The following is a 20123-nucleotide window of genomic DNA, read 5'->3' as shown; positions in this document are numbered from 1 at the left end:
TCATTCGCATCTCCTCCTCTAGAAGCATCGCGCTGAACTCTTCAAAAGTGAGGGGTGGATTTCTTACCTGCGTATTGAGTGTCGTGACCAACGCATCGTACTTTTGTGGAAGGATCCGAATGCACCTTCTGGCCAACTCTTCGCTGGTCTTTGTAATCCCAACCGCCGCCATCTGATCACGTAGATTCTTGATCCGTGTGATGAATGTCTCAGCTGATTCTCCATCAGAGCACCTCTCTGCAGCAAGCATATTCTCCAGATTTTGAATTCTGGTCTGATTCCGCGTTTCATACTGACCTTTCAGTATGTTCCAAGCCTCACTTGCCTTGTCTGTATGCTGAATCAGAGTCAAAACAGAATCACTTGAACTGGTAACAAGAGCGCAGAGTGCATCTGCGTTCCTTCGTTTCCATGCCCGAAGAAGATCTGCATTCGGTGGCGTTATGACGTTGGGGTTGTTTGGATTCGGTGATCCAACCGGTTCTGGATCCAATCCCAGAACAGTATCCAGAAGCTCATATGAATCCAAGATCGCGCTGATCTTGAATTTCCACAAAGTATAATTCGTCCCATCGAGCTTGCCTTCATTGAAGGCAGGTGGACGAATTCGCAACGGGGTTGGTGCAGCCATCACTCCTAGTAGCCTTTGCTAACAAAGCTCGTTGAACTTGCAATAAAGTCGTTACTCAGATAGCCTGAGCTCTGATACCATGTAAGAAAATAGTACGCAGCGGAAGATAACAACAAAACGCAAGTACACGATGGAAAGCTGGAGAGAATACAAAAAATTCTGATATACCAAACTGCTGATACAACTGATGGTTGGCTGTCCACCCGTGCGCTCTACAGACAGAGCTTCGATGGTGATCTAGACAGATGCTGGACGGAGGACTATGAGCGTGAAGAACTGGTGATCTGATGATAGGGGGTGGCCACTTATATAGTGTAAGTGGTTGACGGTCGGCCCTGTAATAGGCAGTCGGCCTAATAGACAGTCGGCCTGGAAGACCAACCGACCCTTCAGAAAACATGCCGTCGGGCAGATGAAGGATCGTGCATAGGTCATACCATCGGGCCTGGGGCTACCGGCAGCCCTCGGACCCTGCCGCTGGGGGCTTTGCCCCCAGACCCCCACCGGGGGCCTGCGCCCCCCGGACCCCCTGCTATCGGGGGGGCTATCGCCCCCCCGAACCCCCCCTTTGTGCAGACGGGTATCTACTCTTGGCTCCTAAGCCGTCTCATAACAATCTGGTCTACTCTAAGACCCCTTCCAGTGTCTAAACTGGGGATCCCTCCCAATATCTGATACCCATCATGGCTTCTCCTCATATGGGGGCCTTACAACATTGGGTACACAGAATATTGGTGGGTTACATGAGAGGTGGACATTTGAGCTAACTCTAACAAATAGCATTTTCACATGAAGGATATCTTCATCACTATCACCGGTGATGATCAAATCATCAACATAATTGATCAAACCATGCTCTGGGTGCTTGCTTCAAGCCATACAAGGCTTTCTTCAACCTGCAAACAAACTCAGGATGACCAGCATGAACATAATCTAGTGGCTACTCCATATAGACCTTTTCTTGCAAATCACCATGCAAGAAAGCATTCTTTACATCCATCTGATGTAAAGACCATCCCTTTGATGCAGCCATAGCAATGACTACTCTTACGCTTGCCATCCTTGCAACCGGACTGAATGTTTCTTCATAATCAATGCCATATTGTGCATACCCCTTGACAACTAATCTTGCCTTGTATCTATTCACAGAACCATCTGCATTGTGCTTCACCTATAAACCCACTTGGAGCCAATTGCATTCTTGTCTTTAGGCAAAGGCACCAATTCCCATGTAGCATTTGCTTCCAAGGCATCCATTTCTTCATCCATGGCTTTCTCCATTTTTCTTTTCCCATGGCTTGCTCAAAATAAGTGGGTTTTGGTTCCTGTATCACTTTGAACATATAGGCATAGTGAATGGCTGTAAATCCATCATATTTCAGCCTATCCATAGGATACCTAGCTCTGATAGACCTGCCCAAAGTAGGCTCACTACCAGGTGCTCTCAAAACATCCCTGGTCTTCCTTACTCCAGGTGTAACAATAGAAGGAATACTCAACTCATCATCAAGGCTTTGTTCTGAGCCACTCGATTCACCATCCACATAAGAGTGACCTGCATTCACATCAACCATGGGCTGATCTACTTTCTCTTTTCATTTTCGTGACCTGCATACCACTATCTGCATTGCTTTGAGGAGATTCTCCTGATCTCAATCTGCTTGTCCATGGCGAAGTATGTGAACCACTACTAGAGGACACTCTAGGTCCACTAATATTTTGTGATTGCTACTATGAATTCTGTGCAGCATTACCATTTTGTGCATCTACATCATCAATCACATTTATTGGTTTATACCAACTGCTCATCTCATTAAAAACATCTCTGCTCACTGTAAACTTACGCGTAGAAGGGTTATAGCATCTATACCATTTCTACTACAGAGAATAACCAATAAAGATGCACTTCTCAGCTTTTGGATCCAACTGGGATCTCAACTCATTTGGCACATGAACATAGGCAATGCAACCAAAAACTTTCAAATGAGAAATATATGGTTTCCTACCAGTATACCTCTCCTCTGGCATCATGCCATGTATTGTTGTAGTGGGAGTTCTATTAATTATGTAGACTATTGTGGCAACTACTTCATCCCAATAATAATCTAGTGGGTTTTTTTCATTTAGCATGGCATGAGATACCTATCCAATATGCCTGTTTTTCCTTTCCGCAAGTCCATTTTGCTGTGGGGTATGACTGCATGAATATTGCTGCTTTATGCCATGCTCCTGCAAGGAACTTGCAAACTCATTTGAGAGGTACTCTCCCCCTCCATCTAACCTTAGGCATTTTCTTTGCAGGCCTGTTTCTTTCTCAACCATAGCTTTAAAATCTTTGAAATGCCCAAACACTTCACTTTTCTTTTTCATAAAATACACCCAAACTTTTCTGCTGTAGTCATCAATAAAAGTGACAAAATAATGACAGCCTCCAATAGATGCAGCTTTAGTAGTCCACACATCAGAGTGGATTAATTCTAATGGCTTCTTATGTTAGAGTTAGCTCAAATGTCCACCTCTCATGTAACCCACCAATATTCTGTGTACCCAATGTTGTAAGGCCCCCATATGAGGAGAAGCCATGATGGGTATCGGATATTGGGAGGGATCCCCAATTTAGACACTGGAAGGGGTCTTAGAGTAGACCAGATGGTTATGAGATGGCTTAGGAGCCAAGAGTAGATACCCGTCTGCAAAAAGGGGGGGTTCGGGGGGGCGATAGCCCCCCCGATAGCAGGGGGTCCGGGGGGCGCAGGGGGTCTGGGGGCAAAGCCCCCAGTGGCAAGATAATAGTAAGTTGCGATGTGGTCTTCTCAGAATAGCCGCATCAATTGGAGGAGGATGCTTCCTTCCCAGAGAACCAGGACCAGGATATCCATCCAATACCACCACCAACAGCGGACCGAACTCCCCCAGCAGTGCTTGGGAGGATTCAAGATAAAGAAGATGAAGAAGAGCTTGTAGAACCACAATGGCAACGGCCATTTCCGAAGTGGGTAAAGCAGCTTTTGGACGGCAGAGAACCTCCAGCCATTGAGGAGGAACCATCCGAACACCACCGGTCCAAGAGATTAGAGGAGCAAAGAAGGGCGCATGAACACTTGGTCAACTATGCTTTGATGACAGACGTGATCTATGCTGATGAACCCACGTGTCTTGAAGAGGCACAAGGTGATGATAGGTGGATGGAGGCTATGCAGTCGGAGTATGGCTCCATAATGAAGAACAACACTTGGGACCTTGTGGATTGACCACCAAAACGCAAGGTAATCGGCACCAAGTGGGTGTACAAGACCAAGTACAAGTCCGACGGCACATTGGATAAGTACAAGGCTCGTCTCATGGCAAAAGGATTTGCACAGGTACATGGTTTTGATTATAAAGATACTTTTGCTCCCATAGCTCGACTAACCACAATTCGCAGTGTTTTGGCTTTAGATGCCCAGGGAAGTTGGCCCGTGTTTCACATGGATGTAAAATCTGCCTTTTTGAATGAGATCTCAAGGAGGAGGTATATATGGAACAACCACCAGGTTTTGTGATCCCCGGTTCAGAAGGTAAAGTCCGTAAACTGAAGAAGGCACTTTACAGGTTGAAACAGGCCCCACGAGCATGGTATCAGTGAATTGATGCCTACTTTCTACAAAACGGGTTCAAGAGGAGCCCATATGATGCAAATTTGTATATCTTCAGAGAAGGAGGCAGGTGTATGATCGTGGTCCTTTATGTGGACGACCTTGTCATAACAGGGAACCATGAAGAGAAGATCTTGTAGACAAAGCATTTGCTAGGAAGAGAGTTTGAAATGACGATGCATTTCTGTTTGGGGATTGAAGTTTGGCAAGGGCCAAAACACATCTTCATTTCACAGCTGAAGTATGCTGGAGGATACTGAAGGCATTTGGCATGGCTGAGTGCAAGACAATTGGTACCCCTATGGAGGTTGACGTGAAGCTCTCAAATGAAGATTCATCACCACTGGTGGACGAAGCGAAGTACAGAAGTCTTGTGGGCAGTTTGATTTCCTTGTGCAACACGCGGCCGGACATCAGTTTTGTGACTAGTGTACTAAGCAGGTTTTCCAATAAGCCCCGGGAGAACCATTGGAGGGCAGGGATGCAGGTGCTGAAATACATCAAAGGCACACTTGATTATGGCATCACCTATACCAAGGGCAACATCTTGACCGGATTCTGTGACTTGGATTGGGTAGGAGATGTGGACAGTAGGAGGTCAGTGACAGGTTACTGTTTCTCACTTGGATCTGGAGCTATATCATGGGTCAACAAGAAGCAACCTACAGTTGCTCTTTCTTCTACCAAGGCTGAGTACAAATCAGCATGCTTTGCTTCTTGCGAGGCAGTGTGGTTGAGGAGGACTTTGGGGACATGGGTGCAGTGTAGAACAAGCCTACACAGTTATCATGTGACAATCAGAGTTGCATGGCGATTGCAAAGAACCCTGTGTTCCACGCTCACACAAAACACATTGAGATTCAATATCACTTTGTACACGAGCTCATCATGGATGGAGAGGTCGACTTGGTGTACTATCCGACTACAGAGAATGCTGCGGACATCTTCACAAAAGCTCTTGGAAGAGACTTGCTGGAGAGGCATCTTCATTGACTTGGCATTGGACCGAAAAAGTAAGTTCACTCATGGGTGGACATTGAGGGGGGGTGTTAGATATCAATGCTCCACTCTCGTGTAACTATGCAGGAACCAGCTAACTCTATTTGTAAGCCCCCCATATGAGGAGAAGGCATTTGAGTAGCTCGGTTATCCGGTAGGTCTTAGTTTGGACACCAGATGGGGGCCATGTGTGGCCTGATGGCTGGACGGAGTTGGCACATTGCCAACTAGGCTACATGTAAGTGCGGGAAGGCATCCCATGACTGACCGCATTGAGGGTAGATGGAGCATTTCCCGGGGCAGCCCCACTCTCGGGTTGCGGGGCCCGTTTGGAGTCCCAGATGATCCTGGATGGCTGTGGGCTGAACGGATTCTGTAGGTTAGTTGCTCTATTTTGCGCACCGGTTCTATTGTGTAGTCTGTGGCCTATTTCGGGACCAACCCCTAGTCGACCGTTTTGGGCAGACTGGGTCGGTCACCCAATTGAGCCTAACTGACTACGACTAGTGGCTATATAAGAGCAAGCCCGTGAAGCCCATTTCATCACTGGCTACAGCAACCCTGATTCCTTAGCATCCAGCCTCCGTCCTCTATTGTTTTCAGCTCGCCATCGAAGCTTCTTTCACAGGAGTGCACGGTTGGGAGACAGCGCCATCTATTGTATCAGTTCTATAGTAATCAAATTTTTTGATTCTCCATACTATCTGTTTTTATCTCTTGCGTACGAGATCCTGTTATCTGTTGAGCACAGATGTTGTATTCTTTTCTTACAGGGACGCCCTTCGTAGTGTGGCAAGAGGGCAGTATATGCTGTGCGACCTGATTTTGCATCAATGACTACCACATGAAGGTGAAGAAGATTGCAGATGCACTTGCTTCCATTGGGTCACCAGTGGAAGATGATGATTTAGTTTCTGTGACCTTGAATGGTCTACGAAAGGATTATGCACAATTCCGGGCATCCATTGCCATCCGTGAGAATTTTCCGGATTTTAAGGAGTTGATTGCTCTTCTAATTTCTGAAGAGCAAAGAAATGGTGGTGCATCTTCTTCAGGAGGAACCTCAAAAGAAACTATCTTCTACTCAAATGCGAGGTAGTCAATAGAGCGAGCGAGAAAAAGCGAGCGGGCCCAATGAAGCGAGCGAGTTTTTTTACAATTCCTCCGATGAGAACAAATTTGAAACCAAACTTACTATAGCAAGATGTTGTCATAATAAGCATACCAATAATCAAACTTACAATCCACCCTATCTTTCACTTGAAGAACATAAACTAATTACCAAACTCAAGCATAGGACTAACGAGGAGACATTTGTCAAAGACACTTTTATCATGGAATGCAAACATAGAATGCATGGAATGGTAGCTTACCTTAACACTTTTATCATGTTCTCTACAAAATCCATATGGAAACTTGTCATGAATGATCACATGTCTGACGACCTCGAAGCCTTGGACATATGCAAACCATTCCATCCAACCAATACATTGTCCTGCAAGCAATTAATTTTATTTAAAACTAGTAGAATGGAAACACAAAATGTGAAATGTCAATTGTGGTATCGTGCCTTACCTGCCAAAGGACATATGCATGCCAACCAACCACTATCAGCAGACAAAGAAGCTGATGCAACTGCAAGCCCATGTCGCACATGGTCCTTGAGCAAGACATTCCAAGTAGGAGTGGATCCTCTCTCATCAAGTGGATAGCCAGATGGAAAATCGAGCAATATAAAATCTGAAGCCCACTTCACCTTCTAACCCATCCTCTTGTAGTCCTGATCTCGACTAGCCATTGTAATAAAAAACTCATGCAAAATAGCATACTTATCATTTCTTTTAGAGTCAGTAAAGTCTTTGCCCATTGCAATGTAATCTCCAACTGTACAAGCAAACAAAGGTGTGATGCCACGGGCCAAGGAAATGTCAAGTGACTGTGATCGATGGAACACGTATTGCTTCACAAGTCCCGAGATTGATTCTCCACCTATATGCAAAAGCAAATCAATTACAAGTAAAACTAGTGTTGAAGGAACAACTACATATGATAAACACAACGACACCCTTACCTGCACTCTCTATGTGATCCATTTCATGCTGCATAGGACTAGATGGTCCCTCATCTAGAAAGAGAACAATCATAAACTTATTAATGCAATGTCAAAATGAATTGAAGACAACATCAACAAACATTCATATTGTATCTTCCTTACCTTTTTCTGTAGGATGTTCTTGTTTCTCTTTCTCTTTCTCTTTCTTATCTCTCCTTGAGCTTCCCTCCACTTTGTCCTTACTTGCTTCATTGGCTTTTTGTGAAGCATAAGTATTGTACAAGTCTCTTTCTTGCACTAGTACTTGTCCTTTAGGGAAATCTATCCACCAGGGACAATGTGCTAATTCCCATTGAGAGAGACGGTGCATGCCAGGTGGATACATGCATGCAGCATGATCAATCTCCACCCAACTCTTGTACAAATTTGGAATGTCAGAGATCCTTTTCTCTATTTTCAAGTGGGAGAGATATCTATCAATGGTCTTTGGAATGCTATTGGACTCTTGGAGAGATAGGTTACATTGTCTTTCGAATGCTATGCAAGGAGGGGACTATTGGACTGCCCGAGGGACCAAAATAGGCAGTGTGTTAACACGCTGCCTCTTTTACTACCCCCGACAGTCCAAGTTCCCCTTCCTTGCATGGCTCTAGGTGACTCTAGCAACCGCGGGCGTACATGCCTCATATATATGGTTTGTAGAAAAGCTTGCTTGCAGAGTAACTACCACCAAGTCCTAAGCAACTATCACCAAGTAACGAAATAAAATGGAGCAAGCAAAGGTCGTGGTGAGCCCGCAAAGGGAAGTAGAAAACTAGAATATGTCGAGTAAAGAATGGAACTTGAGAAAATCAAACATCGCTAAGAGCGGCGTTCCTAAAATCAAACGACTGAGAAAATGAACGATAATCGAAGTCCAAATGACACAAGGGAGTCGAGGCATCAAGTGAGGTTACTAGATATGCAGTACAAATGGCCTCGCAGTACATGGATAGACTCGCCTCCTTATGTTTAAAAGTTGTAGCAGAGAAAGAGTCCACGATGGACTAGAATGATCGCTATAAGCGAAGATGTCTTGAGAATCGTTCCAATCCCTAGCAGATTCCGCTCCATCTTTCCGGCTCGAGAGGTAGAGGGTTATCACCCCTTCTATCAAAGCATTGGATCCTTCTATCAAAGGATCCAATGCTTCTAGCCCCTCTACTATTTCCACTATGGACTAGCCACTCGAATCGAAGGCCCCGAAGTGTGTGTTGGCTCAACTCCAAGTAATTCCCATTTCAGCTGCAGACTTGGCTAAATCGTCCCAAATCCGATTTCAAAGTGAATGTAAGACGGCTAAACAAGAGAGAGCAGGAGAAAGGAAGACTAATTGCTCGCTTGGATTTTGCTCTCTGCTTTATTTTCACGCTTCCCAGCCTCGAGCTCCGAAGGTATCCAACTTCCTTCCTTATCAAGGCATGTCTATAGTGTGCTTATTACCAGAAGGCTTTTGCTTCACTAGTTCCGCATTTAACTCACTTCAACCTCCTCTTGGTATGGGGTGAAGTCATCCACAATGTCGTTTTGGAGCACAACATCTGCCACGGTTCGGCACATCAAGTCTAGGAGATCGTTGATGCTCAGATCGTTTGCTACCCTAATGATGTCCAGAAGTGTTGGGAGGTCCAGTCGGACAAAGTTAGCATCGAAAGCCTTGACATCATCTCAAGAAGGACGGCTCTTGCCCTATGGGCAATCTGTGGTGCTCACATGGAACTCACAATATTCCAAGATCTTAGAAAGAATGGTATCGGAGACATTGGGCAAGGGGATGGGTAACGTAGTGCGATGATTCCCCAACATGTGCTTGAGGAAGAGGGAGCGGAAGGCGACGGGGTGGTTGATTTCAATCTTCTGATTGTCTAAGCTACGGAGTGTAACCTTGGAGGAGGCAGGAGGAGGCATGGCGGAAGATGAGAGGGTCGCTAGAGGGTAATGGTTGGCTTGGGCTTTGCCTCTTTTGCTGCCCCAGGTAGTCCAACTGCCACCACAGCGAGTCACCTTCTACAACCTCACCACCCGTGAGCTCCTCCTCACCCTCCTCAACCTACAGTTCATGAAGGGCTCTGAACTCGTCGTTGATCTCACCATCTCCTTGCCTCTAAACCCATCGTCAACCTCACCATCAAGCTCCTCAACTCCCCCCTCATCACCCATCCCACTGTCTGTGTCCCCTCCTGTGCTTATTCCCACTTCTGTGCTGGTCAGGACCTCGCCGAGGCCTCTACCACCACCCTGTAGCGTTTGTGGGAATTAGGCTTCCAGGGCATCCTCACTTATGGTCTTGGTGATGCTCCTGATAACCTCTCCTGCGATCGCAACTTGCAGGTCTTCTTGGAAACCATCCGGCAAACCGAGAGGCTTCCTCCCGCATCGGTACCTCTTGCTGCCTTTGCCTCGAATTTTAGAACAGAATAGAATATCGAGCTTGCATTCCGATCCATTGAGAAACGTTTGGCTCAACTCGCTTTGTTTTGTCCTGATCTAGAGAAATTGATTGATTAAATCGATCACGAGTGTTTGATTTCCTTGTGATACATGCAGAAAAGCTCACAAAGTAGAATAGAAATCCATCTAGGATGCTATCGATTTACAAGAGGACTTTCTTGGGCGCTCTCTCTCTCGCTCGCTATCAATCTTGGCGCTCTCTCGCTCACTCGCTCTCGCCTATGGTGTCTCTCTCCCTCTCTCCATTGCTCACTTGGATTTTGATTGCTTTATTTTCATGCTTCCCAGCCTCGAGCTCCAGAGGTATCCAACTTCCTTCTTGGACTGCCTGGGGCAGCAAAAACGCACTGCCTCTTTTGTTGCCCCAGGCAGTCCAACTACCACCACAGCAAGCAAGGTTATCCAACTTCCTTCCTGGATTGCTTGGGGCAGCAAAAGAGGCAGCGCGTTAATGCGCTACCTCTTTTGCTGCCCCGGGCAGTCCAACTGCCACCACAGTGAGCCACCTTGCTTCATATTTCTTTTGGCTCACTTTGCTTCATATCTTTTTCTTGCTTGCACTCTTGCCATTACGCTTGCCTCCCTAGGCTATGGTCGTTGAATTTCTAAAGAGAAAAGTGTACTTACCTCAAAAGCTCTTTGCTCGTTGATGTTTGTTGAAGGCCGCAAGGAGGTTGATGTCGTTGAAGTTTGTTGAAAGCCACAAGCAGCTCGATGTCATGGCAGGCACCTCAGAAAGGAAGGAGTCGACATCGCTAAACTTTTGAACTATGAGAAGATGAGAGGGCAAGAATGTAAATTTTTTTGGACATTTGGAGGAGTGTGAGGAGCATTTGGGGAAAAATTCATCAAGACTCCCCTCGGCTCCTTGTTGGCGTAAAGGACTAAAAGCCCCATCAAAATACAAGACAAAAGCTATTGGTGGTGTCTCCCTTTCATCATTAATGTCTTCCTTATATTTCTTTTCTTCTCTTAGATCCTGCCGTCCTATCAGCAAATCTGCCATACTGGACCTAGTGGTTCTTTCAGTGACAAAAGAGAAAGAGAACTCTTGAAGCTCTGACAACCATTTTTTGAATCTCCCCCCAGGATTAGGCTTGCAAACTAGATATGCTAATACAAACTGAGAGGTAAGGAAGAAAAATGGCCGAGGTAATAAATAGGAGCGAAACTTTTTGACTAAAAACACCAAAGAGAGGGCTTGCTGTTCCATTTCTTCATACCTTCTTTCCACCTCTGTAAGCTGTTGGCTGGCATAATAGATGGGTTGCATTCTACCTGCCTCTCCTTTATGTAGCAATACAACACCAACTGAATGCAAAGATACACTTATATTTACATAAAAGTCTTGAGATCAATCAAGGAGCTTCAATATTGGGCCCTTACTCATGGCCTCCTTAAGTTGTTGAAAAGACTCTTGTTGTTGCACACCCCATTGGAAAGAAACTCCTTTTCTTGTCAACAAGTTCATGGGATGCACTATCTCTATGAAATCATCACAAAAGCGTTGATAATACTTGCTCTTTCCTGGAATTCTGTGAACACCAATGACACTCTCAGGACTTGGCAATGCCATGATTGCTTGAACCTTGTCAAGATCCATTTGCAGGCCTTCTTCAGACACAATATGCCCCAACAAGACTACTTTTGTTTGAGCCAAATGACACTTGCTAGGATTTAGACACCCTTTTGCTTCATCAATCCTAGCTATGGCCATCTTTAACTTCTCCATGTGATCTATGCATCGAGAATAAATGCAAAAATCATCCAAAAACACCCTTATGAACTTCCCCAAGTAAGGCTCGAGCACTTGACTCATGAACCGTTGAAATGTAGCTGGTGCATTGGTCAACCCAAAAGGCGTCACTCTGTAAGCAAAAACTCCCCAAGGTGTGACAAATGATGTTTTCTTTTGATCTTCCTCCTGAATACGAATTTGAAAGTACCCAAAATACCATCACATACAGAATACATCTCATGCCCTACTACTTGGTCTAGTATTTCATCTTGGAATGGCAAAGGAAAATAATCCCTCTTAGTGCATGCATTCAAAGGATGAAAGTCCACACAAACCTGCCACTTATTTCCTTTCTTTGGTGTGACAACTACAGGAGATATCCATTCTGGTACCTCTTTCTTTAGTGTCTCAGCTTGGATCACCCCGAATTGCCTTAAGTGTTCACAACTGGCTTGCTTTTTGGCTTCAACTCAATCTTGTGCTCCATAAGAGAGACTGGTTGAACCTATGAATAGCTTGTTGCAAAGAGACATGGAAAATCATCTAACATATCCAAGTACCAGAACTTCTCACTACTTGATAGAGAATCACCAAGAAGCTCTTCATTGCGTTGGCGTCGTTTAGTGTGCTCCATATCCTCCACATGAAGTGTCTCTACAGGATCTTCTTGTACCACCACCTTGTCCCCTCATGACTCATCCCGATCAGCACCAAGACAAAGACCAAAGGCCACTCCTTCCACCTCACCCTCTAAGTTGGTCTCCTCGGAGCTACACCCTATCTCTTCTTCTTGATTGGTTAAGTCAGAGCTTAAACTATGTGATGTTGAAGACTCCTCCTTGACAACTTCCTTTTTGTAGCTTCTAATGTTGTAGCACACCTTCTTATCATTTCCCTGCAAAATCAATTCTCCAGTATCCCACTTTTGAACAACCTTCACCTTGCATAGCCAAGGCCTTCCCAAAATCAATGGATAGGCACGTGCATCTGGCTTGGTAGGGATCACCTAAAAAGTAGTCGGCACAAAAATTCCACATACATCCACTTCTAGATTCTTCACAACTCCCAAGGTCTTTACCTTAGTGTTGTCAGCTAATTTGATGTGATAAGGAGAGCTAGTACTAGAGTATTTTAAATCAGTATCTATCATGGTCTTCTCACTCATGACATTAATCGCTGCACCTCCATCAATGTAAACATTAGAAATCACTTGACCATCAATGATCATATCAACCATAGGTACATCATCATGAACCTGTATATCTACCTTTTGAACAACAGAAATTGTACTTTTCTTGTTTTTCTTCTTTGACACTCGTGATTGCTAGCTTTCCCCATTCCTTCTGTAGTTTTGGAGACAAAGCAAGTAATTGACCAAAGGTGATATGAGCTTCCTTTTCTTTAAGGTCGGACAACAAGTCATAGCTTCCAATGCCTTGTCCTAAAGGAAAGTCTTATTGGCTAATTCTCCTTCTACATGCCCTCTTTTTCTTAATATGGCATTCCTCTTCCTGATGTTCCTCATCTACTTCTTCCTTGCTTTCTTCTTCTTCTTTTGCTTTACCACGCCCCCGTTTAGCCATCATTACCTCTCTTTCCTCATCCCCTGAAGAAGCTTCTAACAAGGATACTTGTTTTTCTTCTTTCTTTCTCAATCACATAAAGGATATGATCGTGCGAATAGCTTGAGCATCACCTTCACAATCTTCTAGTTCTCTTAAGTGGACTACAATCTCTTTTAACGGAGTTCTTCCAGGCATCTTCTTTATCACATCAGAAAGCACATGCCTATACTAGGCATAGCATGCAATCAAGTACATCCGAGACCGGTTTAGTAAGGTGGGATGAATCCAATACCAAACGTACTTGGCGTCTCCACCAAAAGATGTGACATGAAGTTGGGGGTAATAACTTCATGCACCTCTTCACTTCCTACTGCTTTCGAACTGAGTGATAGAGATATTCATCATAGGAAAGTGTAGATCGGGAAGACATCACTATTGTACTTTTGTATGTAGATGATCTAATTGTGACAAGAAGCGATGATAGCTTCATCAACAAACTAAAAATACAACTTATCTACTGAGTTCGACATAAAGATCTTGGACTTATGCACTATTGTCTTGGTCTTGAGTTCTGGGGAGAGCCAACAAAAATATGTGTATAGTCTCCTAAGAAAGTTTCATGTTGTAGATTGCAAGATTGCAATCACTCCCATGGAATAGAGTTTGAAACTTACCAACAATCCAAACAAGGCTATAGTCAATGACAAGTACCACTAGCAGCTCATCGAATCTCTTATATTTCTAACTATCATGAGGGCATATATTTGCTATGCATTAAGTTCACTTGCATAGTCTATGGTGGCAAACACAAAGCAGTCTCAGTGGAATGCAGTCAAACAACCTTGAGATACATCAAGAATAGAGTATAGAGGTAGTCATCCAAGGTTGCATGGGCTACTGTTTATTTGTCAACATAAGCAGACTATAGGGCACTCACAACAGCTGCATGTGAGGCTATATGGGTCACAAGATTATTGTCAGAAACTGATTTCTTTGATGATTCAAAGCCAACAACAATATATCATGATAATCAATCACCTCAAGCATTAGGCAAGAATCCAACATATCACTCCTGGACAAAGCACATTGATTTTAAAGAGCACTTCATCAGAGAAAGAGTGTTACTTGGTAACATCATACTGCAACATTGTGACAGCAAAGAGAATGTTGCAGATATATTTACCATTGAACCACTTGGGAAAGAGCTTTTTGAGAAGCATCGACAAGCTCTTGGTTTGACTAAGAGGAAGGACATTCCATTGTGATAGAACGTAATGTTCATTCCTTCTTCGATTCCCCATAGTCATCATCTTGAGGGAAGGCCTACTTCACAATGTTGATCTTGAGGGAAGGTGTCGAGGAGTCATCTCAACATCATGTATTATCACATGTGCATAGCACTAACCAAAAGAGAGCTGAAAGGCACAAGGGTTGGAAACCCTAATCCTAACCCTAAAGAGGTTTGTATATTCAACTAAATCTAGCGTACAGCTAGTCATTTGTGGTTTGCTCTCTAACTGTGCCCTCTCTCCTCATTTCCACTCTTCTCCTCTCCTCTCTCCATATTTTTTCACTGTTACTATCTCTACTACTATTCTTGGAGCTACTATCGAGGTGGGATTTTTTAAAGTCTCATATTTGTTGGCACATCCAACTATAATTTAGAAGAAATTATGTAAAAATCTTTCTTTAATATATAAAAACTATCACACTCCAAAAAAAAAGACAAAAGCTCAACTTGGTTCCCAAATTTGAAAGCAATAATAAGTACCCTTCACAAAATTAGAGGAAAATAGATAATGAGATTTATGGTCGTTTTAATTCCAGCATATGTAAACTACTATAGTACCCAGGGTGTGCTCTTGGTACTTAAATTTTGATGTTTTAGATTAGAGGCATTCTTCTCAATGGAGTAAATGGGTATACAAAATTCACAATGGCACTCTCTCATCTAAGCACATGCACTTTCACTTTTATGGGTCCAATTAAAAATTTGTTGACACATTAGAATTGTAAATTACACATTATAATGCATCAACAATAGAAAATATCATTAGACTTAGAGAAAACCAAAACACTAAACGTACATAATGGTAGGAGGATCCTAGCAATGTGAGGACTCTTTATAAATTGCAAGAGTGGCTTGAGAAGGACCAAAGTTGTCAGTTCAACAAGATCATTCCAACCAAGATTGTGCCATTAAATTGAATAAATGGAAATGATTAAGAAGATAGATTTGTATGCAAAAAATAGCAATTTATTTTAAATTTTTCTTGTGCTTTACTCACATTTTCACATAGGTATATTATTAGATACCTCTATATATTCTCTCTTTTTGGATCTACATCTATGTTACTTTTTGGATCTACAATCAAATTTTTTAAGGGGTGATGCTCATGTACATATACGTGTTTATATAATTAAAACCAGTATATTTTCCAACAAAATTGCCTATTATATTCAAAGCGACTTCTGAAAAGAAAACATTGGTAATGTAGCAAAAGCTACAATGATTCATGGAGCATTATCTTATATGTGAAATGTACATTAGCGACACCCCTTACATATGTATCTCCCCTAGACTCATTAGGTAGGCAACAGTTGCAATATAAGTTTTTGTGAGGTCTCACCCAAGGAAATTAAAAGATCCAATCATTTGGATGGTAAGGTAGGATCATAAGATTAGACACTACAATCTACAAGGAAATAACAACTGTGTCCTATAAATGGCTAAGGGATACTTCCCATCCAAATTCTAGTTTTGTTTTTATGCCTCGTAGTAAAGGTGTCATCTATGTCTCTTGGGGCATTTAGCTATCACAAGCTCATCTAAACAATAATTTATGGATTTTCCCTCCACTTGCACCAATGTGTTTTCAATACATTTTAACACCTTAGTGTAGAAATGGGGCCAATTGGTGATCGACATGTGTTAATGGATTATGTGTAGGGTCCCAATCTGATTGTGTAACCCACCCATGGGAGAGCCCAATCCCGTAAAATGAATCTAAGGATATGGGTCTCCTTTACTTCTAAACATTATATATCTTCTTCCATGTTCACCCTACTTGGCTATTTCCATGTGGCAATCTCACATACAGCTTGCCAAACCGTATGTTACACCCCTCAAGACATGTGGGGCCTTCTTTATCATCACCATGATATCATCATTCACATCCATTCATGAACTGCCATTGCATCCATAAAGGTTTGTTGCATGGCATGCCCGATTACCTCCTATTGTAGTGCACTTTGTGGACCTCTACCCATTCAGCAGTCCACGGCTGCATTAACTACCCTTGCCAGATGCAGTCCTCGATGCAGGGAGCCTAATATAAGGGCCAAGGCCTTGTGTGGGCCTTGTGTGGTCCTTGTGCTTCCACATCCGTGTGGCGTGTGGCGGGCGACACCGCAATCTCCACCACGGCCCACGCTTGGGAGCCGCGTGCAACTGCCACCTCTCCTAGTCGCCCTGTAGACTACCAACTCTGCATCCATTGAGCACAGCTCTGCCGCTGCCCTATGAGGTTGAGCCTCTACCGCCGAAATCCAGCATCGGGCCGCCAGATGCTGCCATTTGCAACCCGCCACGTTCCGTGATCCGCAACCCGCCAGTTGCCATCTGCAACCCACTAGCCACCTCTGCCTCATCTGCTTCTGCGATCGCTGCCTCTGCCTTTATGGCCATCATCATTAAGGCTACCTTCCCCCCCCCTCTCTCCTCTTTTTAACTTTGATTGCCATTAAAATCCCTTTCCCATATTGGAATTCCATTTCCCCCCTCTCATCATTCCGTTTTTATAATCACGTTTCGCCCTTTGCATTTCAAAAACTTTCCCCTCCCTAGTATTTGCCCCCATTATTATTTTATTTTATTTTTTTCCTCTCATCTCCCTTTGTCTCTTTTCCCCCCCTTACATTGTCATTGAAAAAAAAAAAGAGAGAAAAAGAAGGAGAGGGGACCCTTGTACATTCTGAGGGTCGTGGAAGTGTCGAAGAGTCGTGGCAAGATTGCAGAGTGGCGCTTCATCAAACGGATGAGGGGAAGTACCACTATTCTTTTTGTGAAGATAGTGGGAGAGAGGTAAGGAGTCTCACTTGCGGCTTTCTCAGATACACACTGGGGGAATACACACAAAGGTGGAGACTGAAAACAGTTTTCCTCTTCTTAGTTGTGAAAGCCAAAAGAACTCAAGTACAAAGAAATAGAAGAACCCTATATGTGGGTCTCAAACCAAACTCAACTAACTAAGGTGGCATACTAACTGAGCCATGAACTAGAGTACATAAGGATAGCTGTCATCCAGCTATTATTCATGGGCGGTGTATCAACCACATCTGCAACTAACAAGTCGGTGACATGAATGCACAATGGCCACCCTGGCATATCACGGAGCTCGATATCTCAACACTCCCCCTTGAGCTCAATCCCAATTCTTGCACACCAAGCAGGTCTCTGAACTTGCGTAGCTTCTCTATGCCCAATGCCTTCGTGAATATGTTAGCTACCTGATCCTTTGTGCTGACATAAACTAGATCAATAAGACCTAGTAAAACCTTCTCCCGCACATAGTGATAACGCACCTCAATGTGCTTTGTTCTAGCATGATAGACTGGGTTATTTGCCAAGTGTATAGTGCTCATGTTGTCACAATAAATGACGATTGGCCCATCTGTAGACTGATGCATATCATAAAGAAGCTTATGCAACCAAGCTACCTCACATGCAGCCATCGCTGCACCCCTGTACTCAGCCTCTGTGCTCGACAAGGCAACTGTAGACTGTTTCTTGTTGCTCCAAGTGACTGCAGCACTCCCAAAAGAGAACACATATCCACTCGTCGTCTATCAGGAATACTACCAGCCCAATCAGCATCAGTGTATCCATGCAACTATATCTGAACCCCAGCCTCATAAAATAGTCCATACTACAATGTGGACTTCACATACCTGAGTATGCGTCTAGCTACATCCAAATGCGGTTTCCTTGGAGCCTGCATAAACTGACATACCAATCCAACAGCATAGCTCAAATCTGGCCTGGTAATAGTCATATAAATCAAACTTACGACTATGCGTCTGTACATAGTAGGGTCTTCCAGAAGCTCACCTGCATCTGTGCTCAGCTTCAAATTCTACTCCAAAGGAACTGAAATAGGCTTACAACCTGTCATCCCATATTTGGACAGCATGCCCAATCCATACTGCCTCTGCAAGAGCCGTATCCCACTTGGTGATCTAATCACCTCAATGCCCAAGAAATAACGCAGCTCTCCCAAATCCTTCATCTCAAACTTCTGCTTCAATAGCATTTTCACATGAAGGATATCTTCATCACTATCACCTGTGATGATCAAATCATCAACATAAATGACAAGCAGCATAATACCTTTCTCTGTTTTTCTCACATAAAGTTAGAAATCTGCCTTGGAAATCTGAAAGCTAATAGTGACAAGATACTATCCTATCTTGTCAGACCATGCTCTAGGTGCTTGCTTCAAGCCATACAAGGCTTTCTTCAACCTGCAAACAAACTCAGGATGAACAGCATGAACATAACGTGGTGGCTGCTCCATAAAGACCTCTTCTTGCAAATCACCATGCAAGAAGGCATTCTTTACATCCATCTGATGCAAAGACCATCCCTTTGATGCAGCCATAGCAATGACTGCTCTTATGGTTGCCGTTTTTGCAACCGGACTAAATGTTTCTTCATAATCAATGCCATATGTCTATGCATACCCCTTGACAACTAATCTTGCCTTATATCTGTTCACAAAACCATCTGCACTGTGCTTCACCTTATAAACCCACTTACAGCCAATTGCATTCTTGTCTTTAGGCAAAGGCACCAATTCCCATGTAGCATTTGCTTCCAAGGCATCCATTTCTTCATCCATGGCTTTCTCCCATTTTTCTTTTCCCATGGCTTTTCTGGTTCCTGTATCACTTTGACCATATAGGCATAGTGAATGGCTGTAAATCCATCATATTTCACCCTATCCACAGGATATCTAGATCTGGTAGACCTGCACAAAATAGACTCACTTCCAGGTGGTCTCAAAACATCCCTGGTCTTCCTTACTCCAGGTGTAACAACAGAAGGAATACCCAACTCATCATCAATGCTTTGTTCTGAGCCATTGGATTCACCATCCACATAAGAGTGACTTGCATTCACATCAAACATGGGTTGATCTACCTTCTCTTTTCCTTTTCGTGATACATGTGTACCACTATCTGCAGTGCTTTGAGGAGATTCTCCTGATCTCAATCTGCCTATCCATGGCAAAGTATGTGAACCACTGCTAGAGGACACTATAGGTCCACTAATATTTCGGGATTGCTGCTGTGAATTCTATGCAACATTACCATTTTGTGCATCTACATCAATCATCACATTTACAAGTTTATACCAGCTGCTCATCTCATCAAAAACAACATCTCTGCTCACTGTAAACTTACGAGTAGAAGGGTTATAGCATCTATACCCTTTCTGCTGCTGAGAATTATCATTAAAGATGCACTTCTCAGCTTTTGGATCCAACTTGGACCTCAACTCATCTGGCACATGAACATAGGCAATGCAACCAGAAATTTTCAAATGAGAAATATCTGGTTTCCTGCTAGTATACATCTCCTCTGGCGTCATGCCATGTATTGCTGCAGTGGGAGTCCTGTTCATTATGTAAACTACTGTAGCAACTGCTTCAGCCCAATAATAATCTGTTAGATCTTTTTCATTTAGCATGGCGCGAGATACCTCTCCAATATGCATGTTTTTCCTTTCTGCAAGTCCATTTTGCTGTGGGTCATGACTGCATGAATATTGCTGCTTTATGCCATGCTCCTGTAGGAACCTTGCAAACTCATTTGAGAGGTACTCTCCCTCTCCATCTGACCTTAGGCATTTTATTTGCAGGCCTGTTCCTTTCTCAACCATAGCTTTAAAAGCTTTGAAGTGCCCAAACACTTCACTTTCCTTTTTCATAAAATACACCCAAACTTTTTT

The sequence above is a fragment of the Dipteris shenzhenensis genome, chromosome 8 (genome assembly GCF_047967505.1).
Source record: "Dipteris shenzhenensis isolate YYH24624 ecotype China chromosome 8, Dip_SZ_1.0, whole genome shotgun sequence".
Classification (NCBI taxonomy): Eukaryota; Viridiplantae; Streptophyta; class Polypodiopsida; order Gleicheniales; family Dipteridaceae; genus Dipteris; species Dipteris shenzhenensis.
This window is presented reverse-complemented; position numbering follows the sequence as displayed.